Here is a 23,392-nt window from a genome sequence, read left to right on the forward strand (position 1 = left end):
CTCCCACACTGATTGGCGCCCTGCCCCACAGGCAGCTCCCGAGCACCCATGGACTCAACCCCTGTGGCTACTCATTCTCACATTCAGTAGTCCCTTCGTTCCGAGAGATCCAGCTGAAATCTGCAGTTCTATTTACAGCAAAAGTACTACTCATCACGAAGGGATAATAAAATAAGGGCTTTTATAACCAAAGCTCCACACTCCTTAAAGGCTTCAACTGTGGGGCCAAAAGAGAATCTAGTTTGACCTCCTGTATAACACACACTATAAAGCTTCCCGAAAATAACTCCTAGAGCACACCTATTAAAAAGCATACAATCTTGATTTTAAAATGACCAGTTACAGAGAATTCTCCATGACTAAGGCTACATTTGTGTTATAGGTATTTTTAGTAGAAGTCGTGGACAAGTCACAGGCAGTAAACAAAAATTCATGGTCCATGACATACTATATATTCCTAACTAAATCTTGGAGAACGGGGGGGGGGGGGGGGGGGCTAGAATTGCCACAGTATGCTCGGGAGGGGAGCAGCCAAGGTTCTAGCACATGGCTCATTGAGTAGTGCTGCCAGGAGGGTGGGTTGGGAGGACTGGCAAACTGTCTGCCTGGCTTCTTGCAGCTTCCCAGAAGCAGTCACATTCCCCTTCCTCAGCTCCTAAGCGGAGGCGTGGCCAGATGGCTTCACATGTTGCCTCTGCCCAGAGTGCCCAGCGCTATAGCTCCTTTTGGCCAGGAACCACAGCAATTGGAGCTGTCGTGTGGAAGAATATGTCACCATTTCTGGAGAGCCCCCTGAGGCAAGCGCTGCCCAGAACCTTACCTCTTCTTGCTTCCCAATACCAGCCCTGAGCCTCTTCCCACACCCAATCTCCTACTACCTCTGGTGGAAGGTAGCACAGTGGCCTGAGACTGCCCTAGTAGTGGCTGGTGCAGCTGACCCACGGGCTGCCTGAGCTTCTCAAGTGGCCCCCAAGGTCAGCCACAAAGCCTGCAGCAGAAGTCACAGAGGTCCCTGAAAGTCATTGAATCCATGATTTCCATGACAAACTCGCAGCCTTGTCCATGCCAATGCTATATTGTTCCAAACGTTAATTACTCTGACTTAAAATTTATGTCTTATTTCCAGTCTGAATTTGTCAGTAGATCATGTTAAACCTTTCTCTGCTAGCGCGAAGAGCCCATTATTAAATACTAGAAGATTTACCTGGTGTTGCTTGGGTCCTTAACTCGATTAATTTTTTTTCTTCATTTAAATCATTGCTCTGGGCTGGGGTTGGGAATGCAGGCTTCAGTGTTCAGGCTACCCTGGGAACAGAGGAATACCCCAGCACCCTCTTACTGCAGCAGCTTGGGGCTAGGTGAGAAGTGTCTGTCTATGACCATGCACCTCCAGAGGGCACAGCTGGTGGAGGAGTGCATGTCTCCTGGCAATGGCAGCTCCAGGTTTGTCTGCCCCCTGTGCCCCACAACCAGAGTGAGGAATGCAGCAATCTGTGCACTTTCCTCTTGCTCCCTGATAAAGGAGAACTGTCAGCAATGTTTCTGTATCAATCAGGGAAGGGCGGGGGGAAGCTTCAGTCCCCCACCCTTTTTAAAGGGCACTTGGGGTGGGAGTGGAAGGCTCAGGGCTGGGACAGTCCTGCATGGGGGTTTTCACCCTCAGCTAACCCCTTTCAGCTGCCTGGTGATTCGGTCTTTTTTTCTGTATGGTTTTCTGATAAGCAGTCCCATTCTGAACACATCCCATTTTCCTGGCACAACCAAACCCTTCATTGGATTTAAGTTATAAGTGGAAGCTGTATACCAAATGTGGTGGTCCTAGCTCTTACCACTTAGGAGGAGTTCTTGAACAAAGACGATGACAGATGCACTCTCAGAGATATAGTAGATTTATTCCCAATGCAGATACCTATAGACCAGAGATGGGCAATAATTTTTGGTTGGGGGGGGCAGTCCAAGATTTTGGAAAGTAGTCAAGGACTGCACTTTTCTGTGGATGAGGTGTAGGGTTTGGGATGGTGCAGAAGGGTAAGAGACTGGGGTGCAGGAGAGATGGTGTGAGGTCTGAAAGGGAGTTTGGTTGAAGGAGAGGATTGTGATATATTATCATTTATATATATATATATATATAGGTATATCTCCATATATTTTATCTCATAGAACTGGAAGGGACCTTGAGAGGTCATCAGGTCTAGTCCCCTGCCTACACAGCAGGACCAAGTACTGTCCCTGACAAGTTTACCGCAGATCCATAAGTAGCCTCCTCAAGGGTTGAACTCACAACCCTGGGTTTAGCAGACCAATGCTCAAACCACTGAGCTATCCCTCTTCCTCCCCCCTGCCAGAATCCTCTCCTGCACTCAGACCGCTTTCTAGAGCCTGCATCCAAATCTCCTGCCCCCTGCCAGTCCCCTGGGGAAGGAGATTTGGATGCAGACTCTGGAAAGGGGTCTGGGTGCAGGAGAGGATTCTGGCCTGGGGGAGGGGTGCAGGAGAGGGTCCAGAGCCTGGGAGGGAGTTGTGACCTGGTGCAAAGGGTTTGGATGGTAACCTGGGGGAGGGAGTTGTGGTGTGGGAGAGGTAGGGGTGCCAGAGGCAGGCTCTGGCTAGGAGGTGCTTACCTAAGGGTCTCCCAGCCAACAGCCCTGCAGCACCTCCAAAGAAGGCTGGGCTCCCTGCCTGCTGCAGCCCCAGATTGCTAAAAATGTAGGCTGCTCCCTCTATGTGGCTCTCAGCTCCAGGAAGGGGAGAGGCTTGCGCTGCCCCTGTCCTCCAGGCCAATCTCTCAGCTCATATTGTCTGGTTGTTTCTGGTCAATAGGAGCTGAGGATTGGGCGGGGGCGGGCAGATCACATGAACCCTCTCCCTCCCTCCAGAGCAAAGAGGTACATGGAGCAGCCCTCTACTTAAATCAGCGGCGGCTGCATGCCTGAGGGTCCTGGCAGAGTGTCAATGGGCTGGATCCAGTGGCTTAGCAGACTGGATCCAGCCCACAAGAGCAGCGGCAGATATAGGGCAGGGCGAGCGGGATGGCTGCCCCGGGCCCCGCACTGCAATAGGCCCCACGCCAAGTCGCCGCACAGGGCCCAAACAGCCGCTTGCTCCCACGTGGTAGCCCGGCTGAGCGGCGCAGAACTCAGCAGAACACCACAGCGGGAGGCGAAGGCCATGACAGAGGCTCCAGGTCCCATCCCCTGGCCGTGAACATCACTGCCCTGCCCCCCTTTGCCTCCTGCTGTGGCGCTCAGCTGAGTTCTGCGCCGCTCAGCCGGGCCGCTGCGTAGGAGCAAGCAGCACAAGCGGCTGTTTGGGCTCTGCGAGTGAGAGGCAGGAGAGGGAGGACTAAGGAGAAGAGAAAGAGAGAGTGAGGCAGGAGGGGAAGGAAACTTAAATACAAATGAAAATTTTAAATTATTAATGCAGAATTTTGTTTAAGAATGACTTACAATATAACAAAAATAAAAATTATCCAACTAAATTAAGTTTCCATCAAATTTACTCAATTCACATTTAATATGAAAATAGCTTTCAATTTGTGCATTTGATGCCTTTTTTCTATTTTATCTTCAAAGGGGGGCCATGTGAAATTGTGCTGCCCTGGGTCCCGCAAAACTCTCATCCGCCCCTGCACAAGAGGTATCTTGCCCACCCCTACAAAAGAGCAATGGTTCTCAAAGCTTTTGGCCCATGGCTTACCCGGCTCAATGCAAATCTTTCTGCAGACCACCAGCTGCTAATGAAAACTCACTGTTAATTATATAATTATGCCTGAACCATTTTGCTAGTGTTACAGCTAGGAAGACTGGGTTTATTTAACCAGTAAGAAAGGAAATATTTATCAAAATTATTAAACAGATTAAGGGCTTTAACTTTCTCATGTTTATTGAAAATGAAACTTGGTGAACTAATAAAATATTACATTTATGTCCAACACAAAAGATTTCAATGTTCTCTTTATTTATGGCCAGGGTGGGGAACCTATTTTTGGGTCAGGGTGGGGAACCTATTTTCTGAATCACAGAAAAATCAGTCGCGGACCACAAAAGTGAAAAGCATAAAAATCCCCTCCAACCCTGCCCCCAGTTCTCAATGATGTGGCTCCCCCCAACTGACACACATCACTCCCTGGGCTCTCCAGCCCTATGGGGGAGGGAAAGACAAGGAGGACTGGCATTCAGGGCCTCCCATAGGCCGGATTAACTCTTCTGGGGTTCCAGAGTTAGTGAATTTTGTGAACCCTCCTAGGTTCTGGGGTGGGGCCAAAAATGAGAGTTTCAATGTGCGGGACAGGGCTGTCTGAGTGGGATTGGGATCAAGGTGCAGGATCTGGGCAGAGGGGGTGAGGGTGCAAGGTCTGGGTGAAGGAGCAGGCTGGGAATAGGGTGTCTGGCTAGTGAGAGAGGGTAGGAGCAAGGGTGGATGCATGACAGGAAGGGGGAGGGACACACGGTTCCCAGCACCATGTCCCAGGCACAGCCTCCTCCTGCTCCTATTGGCTGGAATCCAGCCAATGGGAACAGCAGGGAAAGCCTCTAGGCAGCACATCTATGCACAGCTGTTTCCCCAACCTTGTTGTGGGGGGGAGGGAGTGTGGCTGGAGCACCAGTGCTGGCTTCCTGCGGTAGGTGGAAGGAGGGGCGACTGAGCTCGAGCGGTGGCCTATTTGTAAGGTATCCATGGACAAACCCAGTTTGAGAACCACTGATCTAGACTATCTCTGACAGTTGTTTGTCTAGCCTGCTCTTAAAAATCTACAATGATGGAGGTTCCACAACCTCCCTAGGCAATTTACTCCCATGCTTAACCACCCTGACAGTTAGGAAGCTTTTCCTAATGTCCAACCTAAACCTCCCTTGCTGCCATTTAAGCCCATTGCTTCTTGTCCTATCCTCAGATGTTGAAAGAGAATAATTTTTCCTCTCTCCTCGATACTTGAAAACTCACTATCTTCCCCTTAGTCTTCTCTTTTCTAGACTAAACAAGTCAATTTCTTTCAAACTCCCTTCATAGGTCATGTTTTCTAGATCTTTAATCATTTTTGTTGCTCTTCTCTGGACTTCTTCCAATTTGTGCACATCTTTTGTGAAATGTGGTGCCCAGAACTGGACACAGTACTCCAGTTGAGGCCTAATCAATGTGGAATAGAGCACAGCTACTTCCTGTTTCCCTTTTGGCTTGATAGTATGTTATTGACCAGTAGCTTCAGCAAAGGATTAGAAGCCATGTTTTCCTGAGTTCCAATGCTTGATAAGCTTGGTTACTAACACACGGTGTTAGGCAAACCATGGCAAAACTGGTCCCTAAGTAACCTCCAAGCATGGCTATTCATTTGAGCAGGGAATATTCACTGTACCAGTTGCAGATTCAGGCTCTGAATACCTCTGCTTTAATTTCCCTGTATGTAAAATGAGTATATTACTCGCACCCTCATATGCCATCATCAGGATTAGTTAATGTTCGCAAAACATATTGAAAGTCAAATTCTGCTTTCAGTAACACCTGGGTAGTTTGTTTAAATTAGATGGGTGCCATTGAGAGGAGATTTTATCCCAATCACTGCAAAGTACCATTATCTAGTCTCTTTAAATTAACTTCTTTCAATATCAAGATATTAGACAACTCCCAATCAGGCAATAATAATGAAAAAACCAACACCACCACAGGATTTGAGTGAAATACCCCATACTGCTCTGCAGAGTAGTTATCTAATAAATCTCCCTAAGCAATGCATAATTCTGATGACATTATCTATTCTGTTTATACAGACCAAGACAAACATAAAGGGAACCATATAAATGTCTGATGCATTAGATGAAAAATACAATTGAGCAAAGTTAGGAGGGAAAGCCTCAAATGGGCTATTGCAGTCAATGAAAAGTAAACAGAATAATTCTAAGTGACAAAAAAGTAGTCAACTGTACCCAAATAAATATTTTTGTCAGTCTTACTATGTAAATAATGACATGGCTTATCAGATTTCGAATTAAAAAAACCTCCAGTTCTAACTGTAGTCACATAAAACAACATACATACAGTACCTTGAGAAAAATCTGATTGCAGTCTCCACTAATTGATTGAGACCATCTGAAAGAAAGTATTTATTTCTCTTCTGTATGGAAGGAGCTTCTTGTTCTATATGAATCTGGCCTTAGTTTCAATATTACCAAGTTTTACATTCAATAAGCAAAGCATTCAGGAGGACCCGTATATGTACAATGCTGTCCCTCATGCTTTTTCCTTGAAATACTATACTATTCCTAAACTTACATTCAGACAAAAGACTGCTCAACATTGGACAAAACTACTTCTAAAAACAGAGGAAAACATGGCTCTTATTTGCAGGAACAGTCTGACTGTTCTGGGATCATCTTCAGAATTACCTCATTATTTATTCTTGGTGCAGTCCACAAATTAAACAGTTTCTATATATAAAATGGGGATGGGCTTAGCTTACTTTATCAGGGGTCATTAGATTCTGAAAATTGCACAGGCTCAAGTTACACAGCACAGCACATCACGTGTTTTAGTATGTACTGTTGTTTTACTTTACCAAAATTCACAACTGAGGGTTGGTAATAGAGGGAAGTGAAATATCCTGCTGGATATGAGTCAGCACTCATGTGTCTGTGACATTTCAGCATCTACTATCAGGGACTACTGACAGAATTACTGGACTCCTGTCCAAGATGGGGAAGAGGTGGGGCCTTGGGCAGAAGGGGCAGGGTTGAGGCTAGACTCTTCCCAGCAAGCCCTTCCGTGCTGCCCCACTTGGGGCTCTGGCGGTGATTTAAAGGGCCTAATACTCTGCAGCACTTGGGAGCCCCATACCCTTTTAAATCAAGGGCTCCAAAGCAGCTTCCCTTTTTGCCCACTCCTGTCAGCAGCCCTGTCTACTATTGTAAACTTCCAAACCCAAACCACTTGAAATATCTGTCAGAGCAATAGGAAATAGAAAAAAAATCACACCACTTTAAACGCCCATTGAACTTTGTGAGAATCTCAAATCCCTTTATAAACTTTAAACAAATATTTCTGTAAGGTACAATATTACTGTTACAAAGAGAAAGAGAACCCAGGCTCTGACTGGCCATCTTAAAGAAGAATTTCTGGACAATTGCATCATGAAAAAAGGCAGCCAGAGTGAATGCAGAGAGTAGCAAACAGGGAAGCAGCCAACAAGGGATTGTGCTTGAAAACATCCGAGGAGCTCAGGGAAGTGTGGCTTTTGGGGGGCTGTGTTGTGAGCTGGTGGGGGTGAGTAGCAAAGTGTTTGTCTGTTGGTGAGCATTTGTTTGACTGTGTGTTTGGCGGTTTGAAAAGAGCTGCAGTTTCAAAAGAGCGGCAGTTGGAAAGTTTGAAAAGTGTGAATTTGGAGTGCTTTGTTCCAGGTGGGCCTTCGGGGTATTAGAGGCAAGGCTTTGAGCCGGGCCTAGTCTCAACCTTATAAAAAGGCAGCCAGAACAAATGCAGAGACCAGCCAACTGGGGAGTTTAGCGGGGAATTTGCCCTGGGGGAAGCCCCATAGTATTTTCCTTGAATTTTTATTTTTTGCTCTTCTGCCTTTCAAGGAGGCATTTTAAAACATCTGAGGAATCTCTCAGAAGGAAGGCAGGTATGGACAGTGATAAGTCTGCTGTTGTCACCAGCATAGCATGTACCATGTTTATCTTCCTCCCGGAAGATAGAAGGGATTTAATCTGAACTAAGTGCAAGCTGGTTACCATTTTGGAAGAAAAAATTAGAGGACTTGAGGCCCAAGTATCAACCCTATGTTCCATCAGAAAAGATGAAGACTTCCTCAATAGAAGGCAGCATTTAGTCTTGCAGACATAGCAGGCTGAAGAGCCAGTGAGGGCAGTACAGGACAAGGAAGAAAACTGGCAGCATGTAACCTCTAGAAGAAGAAGGCTAACTCAAGTATCCCCCATTCCTGTAGAGGTAAGTAACCACTTTCAGGCTTTCTGCACAGGTACTGCGGTGGAGAATGCTTTGTCAGAGATCTCTCAGGGAAGAAATCAGAGGACACACCATCTACTGAAAAGCATGGGATGCATAGTCCTAGGGATGTGGGTTCCACGACCACCACCCCAAAAGAAGAAGACTGGTGGTGGTGGTCGGGGACTCCCTCGTAAGAGGGACGGAGTCATCCATCTGCCGTCCAGACCTGGAATCTTGAGAAGTGTGCTGCTTACCAGAAGCTAGACTTAAGGACGTGGCGGGTCACAGCAGTAGCACTCAGAAGAAGGATCAAGGAATTTGAAGCGCAAGTGGTGTTCTCGTCCATCCTCCCTATTGAAGGAAAAGGTCCAGGTAGGGATCGTCAAATTGAGGAAGTAAATACATGGTTGCGCAGGTGGTGTCGGAGAGAGGGCTTTTATTTCTTCGACCATAGAACTCTGTTCCAGGCACAAGGATTACTGGGAAGAGATGGGATCCACCTAACCAACAGAGGAAAGAGCATCTTCATGGGCAGGTTTGCAAACCTAGTGAGGAGGGCTTTAAACTAGGTTTGTTGGGGATGGTGACCAAAGCCTTGAGGTAAGTGGGGAAGGGGATTACCGGGAAGAAGATCGGGAGAGATCCTGGATGATTGGAAAAACACAAATGTAGTGCCCATCTTTAAAAAAGGAAAGAAGGACAATCCAGAGAACTACAGACCAGTCAGCCTTACCTCAGTCCCTGGAAAATTCATGGAGGGGATCCTCAAGGAACCCATTTTGAAGCACTTAAAAGAGGGGAATGTGATCAGGAATAGTCAGCATGGATTCGCGAAGGGCAAGTCGTACCTGACCAATCTGATTAGCTTCTGTGATGAAGTAACTGGCTCTGTGGACATGGGGAAGTCAGCGGATGTGATATACCTTGACGTCAGCAAAGCTTTTTATACAGTCTCCCACAATATTCTTGCCAGCAAGTTAAGGAAATATGGATTGGATAAATGGACGGTAAGATGGATAGAAAGCTGGCTAGACTGTCGGGCCCAATGGGTAGTGATTAACATCTTGATGTCAGGTTTTTAGCGAAGTGCCCTAAGGATCGGTTCTAAGGCTGGTTTTGTTCAACATCTTTATTAATGACCTGGATGAGGGGATGGATTGCACCCTCAGCAAGTTTGCAGATGACACTAAGCTAGGGGGAGAGGTAGATATGCTGGAGGGCAGGAATAGGTCCAGAGTGACCTAGACAGGTTAGAGGATTGGGCCAAAAGAAATCTGATGAGGTTCAACAAGGACAAGAGCAGAGTCCTGCACTTGGGACGGAAGGATCCCAAGCATTGTTAAAGGCTGGGGACTGACTAGCTAAGTAGCAGTTCTGCAGAAAAGGACCTAGGAATTACAGTGGATAAGAAGCTGGATATGAGTCAACAGTGTGCCCTTGTAGCCAAGAAGGCTAATGGCATATTAGGGTATTAGGAGGAGCCTTGCCAGCAGTCTAGAGAAGTGATTATTCCCCTTTAATTTGGCTCTGGTGAGGCCACATCTAGAGTATTGTGTTCAGTTCTGGGCCCCCCACTATAGAAAGGATGTGGACGCATTGGAGAGGATCCAGCAGAGGGCAACCAAAATGATTAGGGGGCTGGAGCATATGACCTACGAAGAGAGGCGGAGGGATTTGGGTTTATTTAGTCTGCAGAAGAGAAGAGTGAGGCAGGATTTGATAGCAGCCTTCAACTTCTTGAAAGGAGGTTCCAAAGAGGATGAAGAGAGTCTGTTCTCAGTAGTGACAGATGGCAGAACAAGGAGCAATGATCTCAAGTTGCAGTGGCGGAGGTCTAGGCTGGATATTAGGAAAAACTATTTCACTAGGAGGGTGGTAAAGCACTGTAATGGGTTACCTTAGGGAGGTGATGAAATCTCCTTCCCTAGAGGTATTTAAGTCTTGGCTTGACAAAGCCCTGGCTGGGTTGATTTAGTTGGGATTGGTCCTGCTTTGAGCAGGGGGCTGGACTTGATCACCTCCTAAAGTATCTTCCAGTCCTATGATTCTAAACCAAGGATATAGAATCATAGAATCATAGAATAATAGGACTGGAAGGGACCTCAAGAGGTCATCGAGTCCAGCCCCCTGCCCTCAAGGCAGGACCAAGCTCCACCTACACCATCCCTGACAGATGTCTATCTAACCTGTTCTTAAATATCTCCAGAGAGGGAGATTCCACCACCTCCCTTGGCAATTTATTCCAATATTTGACCACCCTGACAGTTAGGAATTTTTTCCTAATGTCCAATCTAAACCTCCCCTGCTGCACTTTAAGCCCATTACTCCTTGTCCTGCCCTCAGAAACCAAGAGGAACAAATTTTCTCCTTCCTCCTTGTGATACCCTTTTAGATATTTGAAAACCGCTATCATGTCCCCCCTTAATCTTCTTTTTTCCAAACTAAACAAGCCCAGTTCATGAAGCCTGGCTTCATAGGTCATGTTCTCTAAACCTTTAATCATTCTTGTCGCTCTTCTCTGTACCCTTTCCAATTTCTCCACATCTTTCTTGAAATGTGGCGCCCAGAACTGGACACAGTACTCCAGCTGAGGCCTAACTAGTGCAGAGTAGAGCGGCAGAATGACTTCACGAGTTTTGCTTACAACACACCTGTTGATACAACCTAGAATCATATTTGCTTTTTTGGCAACAGCATCACACTGTTGACTCATATTCAACTTGTGGTCCACTATGACCCCTAGATCCCTTTCTGCCATGCTCCTTCCTAGAATCTGAGATACATCGAGGATATTTTCATTCTCTAGACAGATTACTTAAACTCCTTCACAGATTTACACCACAGCTTCAGGAGCATACGTTGAACTCTCTGGGGCACAGGTACTTTCATTTTTTTCTCAGTGGTGCTCAACCTCCACTGTTCCATGTAGCATTGGTCCCACCCTGCCAAGGCCCTGCCCTTGTTCCATCTCTTCCCTCCTTAATCCACCTCCTCCCCTGAGAACCGTTCCCTACTCTGCCCCTTCCCCAAGGCCTCCCATGAGAGGTCGAACAACTGATCGATGGCCATGTCAAACAGCTATGACTGGTCGGTGCTGAGCACTCTCTATTTTTCCCCCAAGGGTACTTGAGCTCTGGAGCATTCCCCGAGTCACCACCAATGCTCTGATTGAAAGTTTTATCCTTTTTATATTTGTATTTTTAGGTTTAATAATGTAGCAACATAAGGTAACATATTATTACATTTAAATTAAGCCCTTCAGTAAGATATATATATTAAAGTTTCGTAAGTAAATAGACAGGATATTGTGTCTATGTTAATGAGATTAGAAATATTGAAGGCCCAGGCCTTCGATGTGAATTGTTTTGCTTTTGCTTTTGCTCAATATAAAACAATACTGTTTACTTTCGAAGGATTTTGTGAAAGACTGTTTGTGTGAATGAGATAACGTGTGAAGGTCATCATTAGAGCCAGATGGTCAGAGAGAAGGGGGGCAATGCAGGTGAAGACAAATTGTAAAAGACAGACCATGAAAAAACATATCGGCATCAGAAGAATCATGAGTGCATACCCACAGTCAAGAATTGATCGGATTGGCAGATTGATGGCTCTAAAGGTGAAGGCATCCCTAAAAACAACTGATTAACAATCCAGGACAGGATGAGCCTTTTGTTGATGTTAATCATTCCCCAAACATCTCCAAGATAACAGTAACTGGTCACAGACTGACACAGCGGAATCCATTGATTTCAACAGAGAAAAGGATTATAAAAGCAGGGTGCTTTGCTATGGAACTTTGGGTTTGTCTTGCCACCAACTCCAGAGGAACATTGGATCGATCAATGGACAAAGGCCCTGCTCTCCCTCTGTGATCAATCTGGCTGGCCACTAGATTGATATAGACTCTGGACTGGTAACTATAACATCATCTGGCGGGACTGTGTGTATGGTGTTTATGTGTGTGAGTGATTGAAAACCATATGCAACTGTTGTATTCTCAATAAATGCAGCGTACTGCCTTTTCCCCTATAAAAGATCTCGTGTGCTTCGTTTAAGTAGAGTACTCCAAAAATGGTGACCTACAGACATCTAAACACAAAAAAACCCTTGGATCACCACACCTACCATCATAGCTTCAATAACCACCCCCAACACAAAGAAATCTGCTAACTACAGCCAGACACTCATATCACAGAATATAGTCCGAGTACCAAGCCTGGGATATACATCATAACACTGTCAAAACTGCCTTCACCACACAGGCTATGTCTAGACTGCAAGCCTCTTTCGAAAGAGGCTCTTTCGAAAGATACTTTCGAAAGAGCCTCTTTCGAAAGAGAGCGTCTAGACTGCATGTTGAACTTTCGAAAAAGCGGCTTGCTTTTTCGAAAGAAAGCATCCAGTGAGTCTGGATGCTCTCTTTCGAAGAAGCCCTATTTACATTGAAGAACGCCTTCTTTCGAAAGAGGAACTTTCGAAAGAAGGCGTTCTTCCTCGTGAAATGAGGTTTACCGCCATCGAAAGAAAAGCCGCGTTCTTTCGATTTAATTTCGAAAGAACGCGGCTTGAGTCTGGACGCAGGGGAAGTTTTTTCGGAAAAAGGCTACTTTTCCTGAAAAATCCCCTGAGTCTGGACACAGCCACAAAGGCATCCCACCAGAGAAGTAGATCACATCATGAAGTGGGCCAACCAAATACTCCAAGAGAACCTGCTTCAATACAGAAACACTCCCCTTCCCCCCAATTGCAAATCACTACTAGTCATCTACCATCCCATACTGGAACCCATATGGGGTATCATTGAACAACTATAACCCACACTTTATGGGGACCCTGACCTGTAACAAACCTTCCCCAAACTCTTTCTTCTGGCATTCAAACCCCTTCCCTCTGCCCTCTCCATGCTCTTCATCAGAAGCAAGAGCCTCCCAGATCAAGCCACACTAACTCAAAGCAAAACCAAACAGCCCTGTGGCATCTTAATGACTAACAGATTTATTTGGGCATAAGCTTTCATGGGTAAAAAGCCCACTTTGTCAGCAAGCCTATGACCAAATAAATCTGTTAGGGTATGTGTACACTACAAAGTTAATTCGAACTAACAGACGTTAGTTCGAATTAACTTTGATAGGCGCTACACTAGCACTCCGCTAGTTCGAACTTAATTCGAACTAGGTAAACCTCATTTTACGAGGACTAACGCCTAGTTCGAATTAGCTAGTTCAAATTAAGGGCTGTGTAGCCACTTAATTCGAACTAGTGGGAGGCTAGCCCTCCCCAGCTTTCCCTGGTGGCCACTCTGGGCACCACCAGGGAAACTCGTCTGCCCCCCTCCAGGCCCCGGAGCCCTTAAAGGGGCACGGGCTGGCTACAGTGCCGGTGCCAGGTGCAAGCCTGCCAGCACCCAGCCAGCAGTCCCTGCACCTGGCACGGCTCGAGCCAGCTACCCGCTGCCACCCAGCCCTCCGCCTCTTCCCGGGACCAGGCTGGCGGCTCACGGGAGCCTGCCCGGGTCCGCAAGAGGCAGGCGCCCGTCTGGTCTAGTGCGGAGATCGTGGACCTCAGCCACGACCTCCACACTAGACACAGGAAAGTGGCCGTCTAGGGCAGGATAGCTGCCAGCCTGGCCACCCAGGAGCAGGTGTGCATGAAAATCAAGGTGGTCCACTGAGACCCCCGATCCTGGGCCCTGAGCTTAGAATGGCCGTACTGGGTCAGACCAAAGGTCCATCTAGCTCAGTAGCCTGTCTGTCAACAGCGGCCAACACTAGGGACCCTGGAGGGGATGGACCAAAGACAATGACCAAGCCCTTTGTCTCGTGCCATCCATCTCCAGCCTTCTACAAACAGAGGCCAGGGACACCATTTCTACCCCCTGGCTAATAGCACTCCACGGACCCAACCTCCATGACTTTATCTCACTTCTCTTTAAACTCTGTTCTAGTTGTAGCCTTCACAGCCTCCTGCAGCAAGGAGTTCCACAGGTTGACTATTTGCTTTGTGAAGAAGAACTTTCTGTTATTATTTTGAAGCCTGCTACCCATTCATTTCATTTGGTGTCCTCTAGTCCTTCTATTATGGAAACTAATGAAGAACTTTTCTTTATGCACCCTCTCCACACCACTCATGCTTTTATAGACCTCTATCATATCCCCCCTCAGTCTCCTCTTTTCTAAGCTGAGAACTCCCAGTCTCTTTAGCCTCTCTTCATATGGGACCTGTTCTAAACCCCTCATATTGTAGTTGCCCTCCCCTTTTCCACCCTCTCTCTTCCCCTCTCCCACCTCCTTTTCCCAGTCTCCACGAGTTTTGTTCAATAAAGAGAGTTTCTATTTTTGAACACACGTGTCCTTTATTTTGTACATCAGGAAGGGGGGCTAGGGAGGGGTAAGTGGAAGGAGGTGAGGGAGGAATGGGGTACGAGCCCCTGATGGGGAGGACTGGGGTGGCTCTGCAGGCTTCTCGGGGTGGAAGCTCTCCTGAAGCCCCTTGATTGACCCCCCCTCCGGATGGCAGCCTGCGGCAAGTGCAGCCGGGCTGATGGCCGAGTGCTGTGATGTGCCGAGTGTGGGCACTCAGGGCACTCCAAGCCAGGACTGCTTTGCAAGCGGGGAACCCCTGAGAACTGTCTGTCCGGGGTGGGGGTCGGGTCCCTTTAAGCACAGCCCTCGGCTAGCCTGAGGCAGCAGCTCCACACTGTAAGTCCTAATCTGATGCCCTGCCGGCACTGCTTCCGGCCATCCTTAACCTCAGTTCAGGTTCCACTCAGTGTGGACATGCTAGCTCGAATTAGCAAAACGCTAATTCGAACTAATTTTTTAGTCTAGATGCACTAGTTCGAATTAGCTTAGTTTGAATTAACTAATTCGAACTAAGTTAGTTCGAATTAGTGCTGTAGTGTAGACACACCCCTAGTCATAAAGGTGGCACGGGGTTCCTCGTTGTTTTTGCAGATACAGACTAACACGGCTTCCCCTCTGTAAATCAAAGCAGCACCAGATCCTGCCAAAAACAACAAACGTAAAGCCTACAAACATCTCTCCACTGCTACAATGATCAACATCCACCCTACACCTATGGGTCCTACACTTGCGCATCAAAACGTGGTGTTACCTTATTTAGTGCACTAAATGCCCGCAACAACTATGTGAGTAAAACCAGATAGTCCCTACATTCTCAAATGAACTCACATAGGAAAATGATAAAGACAAGAATACCACACTGCCTGCGGGTGGACACGCTGCACAAAGTGATTACTCTGTAATCACTCAGTCCCAATCCTCAAAGGAAACCTGCACAACACTTTCACCAGATGAGCCTCGGAGCTTAAATTTATAACTTTGCTAGACACTTAAAATAATAATGACTACAATCTGTAACCCACTAATCCCCCTTCTTGTCCTATGACTTCAAGGCAGGGCAGCCAAGAGACTTCTTGGGCCCCTGGGCAAGATGGGGAGGGGCTCAAGCAGAAGGAGAGGGACTGAGGTTAACCTCCTCCAGCTAGCCCTTCAGTGCTGAAGGGAGTATGTCACCTGGAGCTCTGACAGTGATTTTAAGGGTGGCAGCAATGGACAGGACCCCCTGGGCCCTTTTAAATCACTGGGCGCGGGTGCAGCTCTCCCCTTTGCCTCTGCTCCTAACAGCAGGCCTGCTACAAGGGTGTTAATGGATCACTTTACTTTAGAATATGTCCAAACTACTTATGCTGAACTAATCTGTTCCATCTTATATTTAGCTAAGATGCTGCCTCTCCCAGATCTGAGGAAAAGCTCCGTCTCTATCACAAACAGAAATATAAGATATTACCTCACCCATCTTGTCTGGCTAAAAACTATCACATCATCAGTTTCTGCTATTTACAACTTTATATTTAAATACTAATGCCTGCAATGATGTGAAGTAGTCAAGTCATACATAGAAATCCCTTGACACTCTGGCTAACTATCTACATCCTGATTGGCTGTATCTGGGTTCAGTAAAACTATACTCATCTTGCATTAAATAGCACATGCTTCACTTAGAGCTAAATTGAAGAGTACTTGAAAACTCCAACCAGTACAGAACATAGCTACTTGCTTATTTAGCAGTGATTGCCACATGGGACATAATTAATTTCCAATTTGATTTTAAAATTCAGAGTCTTGATTTTTTTTCTCTCTCTTTTTTTTCCTCTCTCTCGATTTTTTTCCTGCAGGACGACAGAGTGACATCATCGTGTCACTCTGCCCCCAGCTCCAGGCAACACCTCGGGCCCTTACATCACTCACTCACCAGGGAGAGGAGAGTGTCATCCTAGGCTGTTACCACCAGCTCCTGCTCCCAACCTCTGGGCCCAACCACCTTCTGCACTGAGCAGCCTCTTCTTCCGTAGCCTACAGACCCGCCTTGCGCCACACTACCGTCACCGCTGGCTGGACCAAGCCCAGAATGCACACCCCTAACTTCTCCCCAAGTGGCCTCTTCCCCTGCAGCCTTACCAGCTGCAGCCCCTCTTCGTGCCATGCTACCGTTGCTGCTGGCCACCTGGGCCTGGCCCTGGCTGCCTTTACCATCATCACCAGCCACCCGGGACTGCTGCTGGCTGCCTTTCCCACTGACCGGCTTCTTCCCCTGCAGCCCCTTCTTGTGCCACCCCCAACTCTCTCACTCACACCCCCAAGCCAAGACCCTGCACCCAGCCTGCTCAATCACTGCCCTGCCAAGACCATGTACCCCCAGCCCGCTCACTCACTACCCAGACGAGACTGCGCACCTCATACCCCCTTACACAACCACGAGGGTGAAGCGTTGGCGCTGGCTTCCTGTGGGCATAGGGGGAAGTCCTGAGGCTCCCTGCGCACTGCCGCTTCCCTTCTCCCTTCCATGGCTGGGGGAATAGCAGCGCAGGGATGTGTTTCAAGGAGGATTTTCCCACTGCTGTTTCCCCAGCCGGGGGAGGGGGAAGGGAAGTGGCAGCGCACAGGGAGCCTCAGGGCTTTCTCTCTCCCTCCCGCAGGAAGCCAGCACTGGCGCTCCAACCTTACAGGGGCAGGGGCTGAGCTGGTGAGTGAGGGGGCTGGGAGAGCAGGGTCTCGGTAGGGCAGTGAGTGAGGGGACTGGGAATAAAGGGGTCTTGGCTTGGGGGGTGAGGCTGGAGCACCAAATGTGGGCTCCCAGCACACCCCTGGCCTGTTCATTCACCACCCTGCCAAGTTTCTGCCCCCCCCCCAGCTCCCTCATATCCCCTCTGCCAACACCCCACACTCCAGCCCCCTCATTCACGCCCTTCGCTGAGATCCCGTCCCCTCAACTCCCTCACTGACCACCCTGCCAAGACCTCACACCCCCTCCACCAAGACCCTGCCCCCTCCTCCCTGGCCAGACACCCACCCCCAATCTGCACCTGCCTCCTTCCCCCTGCCCAGACATCATGGCCCCAGCCCAAATACTTACCCTCAGAGAGAGGGTGGGTTGGCAAGTGTAGCTCTCATGCTCTCTGGCTGCAAAAGCCACCAGAGAGAGGGGGGTTGGCGAGTGTAGCGAGCTGGGGACGCAGCCCCCTAGTTTTTGTACATAAAGCTTTACATCGTTTGGTCTTCTTCTCCCCTTTTGGCTCAGAAGCCCTGCTGGTTTCTGTAGGCATTTTGGGCTTAGGAATTCTTCTTGACTTGAGATAAAGTGGTGTTATTTCCTCAGACCTATTCAACATCATACCAAAATTAATAGATTGTCCATAATATTATCCTTCCCCTTGTACCTTGAATTCTTTGATGGGTAGTGAAATAGATAACGATATTGACACTTAAAATACCACAAAACATCCGAGTTTAGCATTTATTTCAGTAAATGAATGGAGCAAGTCAGACTTCTCACAGATACTGTTCTAAATTCTGAAAATGCAAGCAGATCTTACGGTGTCATTTACAGTCACATTATTCATGTTTTTGAGAGTTTCTTGGCAACAGAAACAACTAAAGACTAATTTAAAACCCAAAAAGTAAACAGATTCTGGAGAACAAGGTGGCAGGATAACTAAAGTAAATGTTTGTGTGCTCTACCGCCACATACCAGTCTAGTCAGAACCCTGAAATAATGTTTATAATTTACAAAGGAAAAATTCTTACTGCTGACTTTGAACAGTGGTTTCATGTTATCATATTGTTACAGTGCATTAAATGTGAAATAGATCCTCAGAACTTTGTTATACATAGAAGAATGCTTTGAAGGTTTGATTATTTCCAGGGTTGTGAATACTTTATAGAAACACTTATTGTAATTCCATTATAATCAGGCTCAGTCTGGTTTCAGTCTACTTTCAAAATGAAAAAAAAAATCAGATGTATAGCTTAAAGGAACTGCCAACCTGCTGTTCTGCATTCTCTACATGTCAATTTTCCCACTGTGATTATGCCCAGGACTATGAACTAAGTGAAAATGAAGCATAATACATTTTTGATCCATGTCTCCAATGTTAAATATTGGAGACAGCTCCATTGAGTTAATCCTGTGAGGAGCTAAACCCCTTCTGTGAGTGCTCTGTAGGAAGTAGTGTGCACTTTGCAAGATCAGCCAGTTTGACATCTGAATTTCTAAACAATGTTTATGATGGCTAATTAGCTATTTTATGTGTTTATCATACTGCCTATAATGGAATACAATGCACATGGAAGAGGGAGACTTTGGGACAGTCCACCATTTCCATGATTCCTTACGAAAGATCCTTTCAAGATTTTTCAGTGGCACCTTTTAGTTAAGTGCTCAACTCAGGGACTGCCATTCCACTTTAAACATTTTGCTCCGTCAGCACATGGTGAAACAGTATTCATACAGCAATGGTCTCACTGAGGGAAGACAATGAGACAAGGAAACTGAACAAAATAAATTGGGGTTGTAGCACACAAGTAAAAATGTAAGAAAGATCAACAAAGTTTAGAAAGAAATAAGCAGAAGTCATGGAATATAGTAGAGGAACTGTAAACTATTACTTAACTAGCAAGTGAGACCTGTTGTTGACTGGGCAAAGTCATTTTGTGTGGATTACGCTTCTAGGAAAATTCAAGAAATTAAATATATGTAATAGAATTTTTTATTAATGTGCTTACAAAAGGGTAAAAGAACAGTTTTAAATTTGTAGGATTTCAACTTCAAACATTATTTTATTGAATAATTACCATTTATAATAAGTTTGAATCAAACTCATAAAGCTTACATTACTCTTTCCATAACTAATTTGAATTATTTTGTGATTTGTAACAGTAAACATTTTCTATGCACTAAAATAGCAGTTAAATAGGTGACTTGATTTTAATTTTGTTATGATTAGAGTTTTTAAAAATATATGCTAATAGTCATGACCTTTTTTCAATGAAAACCAAAAATAATTATTTAAATATTTCACCTAGAATATTCTGATGTAGAAAGTAGTGTATTCAGCTAATTTAAGTGGCAGAGTTGTTTACGTAAAATTTGATATCTGTAGGTAATCACAAGGACTTTATTTTGCACAAACAAATCCACAAATGCACACTTCAAAATATATAAGATTCAGCGCTAAATGATGTCCCAGAGTGTGACACACAATAGGCCTCCATTGCAGCTGTTACATTCTCTTACTGTAGATCCTTGTAACATCCCATTAATCTAAGTTTCTGAGAGGGGTCACCGTATTAGTCTGTAACTGAAAAAACACGAGTGGTCCTGTAGCACCTTAGAAATTAACAAAAAATGTAGATGGTATCATAAGCTTTCGTGGGCACAACCCACTTCATCAGATGAATGGAGCAAGGGGTCCAGAGATACAAATAAATATGTTTATGTATCTGCTATTTGTTTGTACCATCTACATTTATTGTTAGTCTCTGATGTGCTGCAGGACCACTTGTTTTTTTAAGATTAATCTAAGTGGACATTCTGTAGAAAACAGCTGACAGAACATACATGTCTCCTGTGGGAATAACAAAAGGACTGAATGGGAAAAAAGTAGAGCTGAGCAAACAAATTAGATTAATCTATTTGAAAAATGTTACTTTTTGGGGCCAAGGGTTAGTGCACAGAAATTCCTGAACAAAAAATATAGTATTTTCAAAGTTAGTCATTTGCCTGTTCCTTCAGTATGCAAACACTGCGTGCAGACAATTCAGTACAGCTTGAGACATGCATCTGAAATTTGAATCCACGTGTGTAACAAAAGGCACATGTAATATAATTTCTGCTTATTGACAAGAAGACACATCAGTATATCACCAAGAAAGCATCAATCAGAATTATACACTTAAAGATACAAAATGAAATCCATGTTCTAGTCTTGCTAGTCAAGTTCTACAGGACTGAAGTATGTGCTTAAGTGCTTTGCAGAATTGGGGTTTATGTAAGCAAAAAAGTGATTAAATATAGTTATTGGTTGAAAATGTTAAGACTTTAAAGAGTAGTACCCTTTAAAAACTAGTTTCACAATATATTTACATAAGATGCTTTTGGTATTACAGTAGAATTTTCAAAATCTCTTACAGCAGTAGTCTAATTCTATTCCCATTGAGTGCTTTTGAAAATCTTACTCTAAACAACCAGGTGTAAAATTTGATTTCATATAGAGTTCCCATATAAAATGGCATTTAGTAGGAAACAGAAGGGATATATATCATCTTCGTTTGAATCACTATAAACAGAGTAGTGAATGCATTATGAAGATGTTATGGGGCTTTGCTATACAGACACCTATTTGTTTATAGCAGTGGTTCTCAAACTTTTTGGCCCATGGCCCTCCTGGCTCAATGCAAACCTTTCCATGGATGATCAGTTGCTAATGGAAACTCACCATTAATTACATAATTATACCCAAGCCATTTTGCTAGTGCTGCAACTAGGGAGAAGGGTTTAATTTAACCAGTAAAAAAGGAAATACGAAATTATTAAACAGAATAAGTGCTTTAATTTTCCCACGTTAGTTTATCAAACTTCATTTTAAATAAAGTAAAATATTAATTTATGTTAAACACAAAACCCCACCTTTTCTTTATTTATGGCAGGGGTGGGGAACCTTTTTTGGGGTTGGGGACCACTGATCCACAGAAAACTTAGTTGGGGATCACACAAGTGAAAAGCAAAAAAAAAAAAAAAAAAACCTTTCAAAAATCCCCAACTCTCATTGATGTGGGTCCCAACTGAGACATTTCATTCCTCTAATGCTCCAGCCCCACTGGGGGAGGAGGAGGGACAGAGAGGACTTAGTTCAGGGCTTCCCATAGGCCAGATTTACTCTTCTGGGTTTCCAGGGTTAGTGGAGTTTGTGGACAAAAATGTGGGGTTCAGTGCGTGGGACAGGGCTGCCAGCAAGATGGATGGGAGTGCAGGATCTGGGCAGCAGGTGGGATGCAGGAGGGAGTGAGGATACAAGGTTTAGGTGGGAGGTGTGGTGCAGAAAGGGATAAGGGTGCGAGATCTGGATGAGAGGTAGGGTGTAAAAGCAGGCAGGGAGTAGGTTGTCTGGCCAGGGGGAAGGGTGCAGGAGCAAGCTGGGGGTGCAGGGTCTCCACAGGGGTGTGTGTGTAGGAGGGAGTTGGGAGGTGGGCATGGGGGGTGAGGGAGGACACACTTACTTGCCTTCGCTCCCTGTGCTGCTCCCAGGCACGGCCTACCACTGCTCCCATTAGCTGGATTCTGGCTAACACGTGCAGCAGGGAAAGCCTCCAGGCAGCGCGCATCTGTGTACTGCTGTTTTCCCAGCCAGGGGACGGGGAGTGGGAGCACTTCTTCCCTGTGAGCTGGACCGTGCAGTGAGGATTGGGGCTTTCTCTCCAACCCCCACTGAGAAGCTGGCAATGGTGCTCTAATCTCGCAGAGAGAGATAAGGCGAGGCTGGAGTGCCAGCACCGGCTCCCCATTGTGGGGGTGGGGGGGAGGAGGGAGGGAAGAAGGGAAACTGAGATCCAACCGTGGACCACCTGGAAGGCGGCCGTGGACCACAAGTTTCTTTCCTCTCTCATTGAGTTGAAGTACTCAATGCTTTTTTTGTCTCTATCTTCACAGACAAGATCAGCTCCCAGACTACTGCAGTAGGCAACACAGTATAGACAGGAGGTGGGCAGCCATCGGTGGAGAAAGAACAGGTTAAGAGCTATTTGGAAAACTTAGACAGATTCAAATCCATGGGGCCAAATTTAATGCATCTGAGGGTACTGAGGGAGTTTGCAAATGTCATTGCAGAGCCTTTGTCCATTATCTTTAAAAATTCGTGGAGATTGGGAGAGGTGCCGGCTGAATGGAAAATGACAAACGTAGTGCCCATCTTTAAAAAAGGGAAGAAGGATGATCCAGGGAGCTACAGACCAGTCAGCCTCACCTCAGTCCCCGGAAAAACCGTGGAGGGGATCCTCAAGAAATCCATTTTGAAGCACTTGGAAAAGGGGAAAGTGATCAGGAATAGTCAACATGGATTCACAAAGGGCAAGTCATGCCTGACCAATCTGATTAGCTTCTATGATGAGGTAACTGGCTCTGTGGACATGGGGAAGTCAGTTGATGTGATATACCTTGACTTTTGGAAAGCTTTTGATATGGTCTCCCACAATATTCTTGCCAGGGAATATGGATTGGATAAATGGACTGTAAGGTGGTAGGAAGCTGGCTAGACTGTCAGGCCCAATGGCTAGTGATCAACGGCTTGATGTCAGGTTGGCAGTCAGTTTGTAGCGGAGTGCCCCAAGGGTCTGTTCTAGGACCGGTTTTGTTCAACAGCTTTATTAATGACCTGGATGACAGGATGGATTGCACCCTCAGCAAGTTTACGGATGACACTAAGCTAGGGGGAGAGGTAGATACGCTGGAGGGCAGGATAGGATCCAGAGTGACCTAGATAAATTGGACCAAAAGAAGTCTGATGAGGTTCAACAAGGACAAGTGTAGAGTCCTGCACTTGGGACAGAAGAATCCCAAGCATTGTTACAGGCTGAGGACCAACTGGCTAAGTAGGAGTATGGCAGAAAAGGACCTAGGGATTTCAGTGGATGAAAATCTGGATATGAGTCAACAGTGTGCTCTTATAGCCAGGAAGGCTAATGGCATATTAGATTGCATTAGCAGGAGCATTGCCAGCAGATTTAGAAAAGTTATTATTCCCCTTTATTCGACTCTGGTGAGGCCACATCTGGAGTATTTCGTCCAGTTCTGGGCCCCTACCTATAGAAAGGACGTGATTGCATTGGAGAGGGCAACCAAATGATTAGGGGGCTGGAGCACATGACCTATGAGGAGAGGCTGAGTGATTTGTGCTTATTTAGTCCGCAGAAGAGAAAAGTGAGGGGGGATTTGATAGCAGCCTTCAACTTCCTGAAGGGAGGTTCCAAAGAAGACGGAGAGAGACTGTTCACAGTAGTGACGGATGGCAGAACAAGGAGCAATGGTCTCATGTTACAGTGGGAAAGCTCTAGATTGGATATTAGGATAAACTATTTCACTAGGAGGGTGGTGAAACACT

At 46.0% G+C, this 23,392-nt stretch overlaps 1 protein-coding gene across 1 annotated transcript in view; it reads right to left on the reverse strand.

The window, feature by feature from the left end:
- MRTFB (myocardin related transcription factor B) overlaps positions 1 to 6,333 on the reverse strand; it is a 266,743-nt gene extending 260,410 nt beyond the window's left edge. Inside the window, exon 1 of the mRNA XM_075899337.1 lies at positions 6,039 to 6,333. The gene's annotated coding sequence lies outside the window, so the exon portion shown is untranslated. The remainder of the gene's footprint in view (positions 1 to 6,038) is intronic.
- Between the last annotated feature and the right edge of the window lie 17,059 nt (positions 6,334 to 23,392).

This window comes from Pelodiscus sinensis, chromosome 16 (assembly GCF_049634645.1).
Source record: "Pelodiscus sinensis isolate JC-2024 chromosome 16, ASM4963464v1, whole genome shotgun sequence".
Classification (NCBI taxonomy): domain Eukaryota; kingdom Metazoa; phylum Chordata; order Testudines; family Trionychidae; genus Pelodiscus; species Pelodiscus sinensis.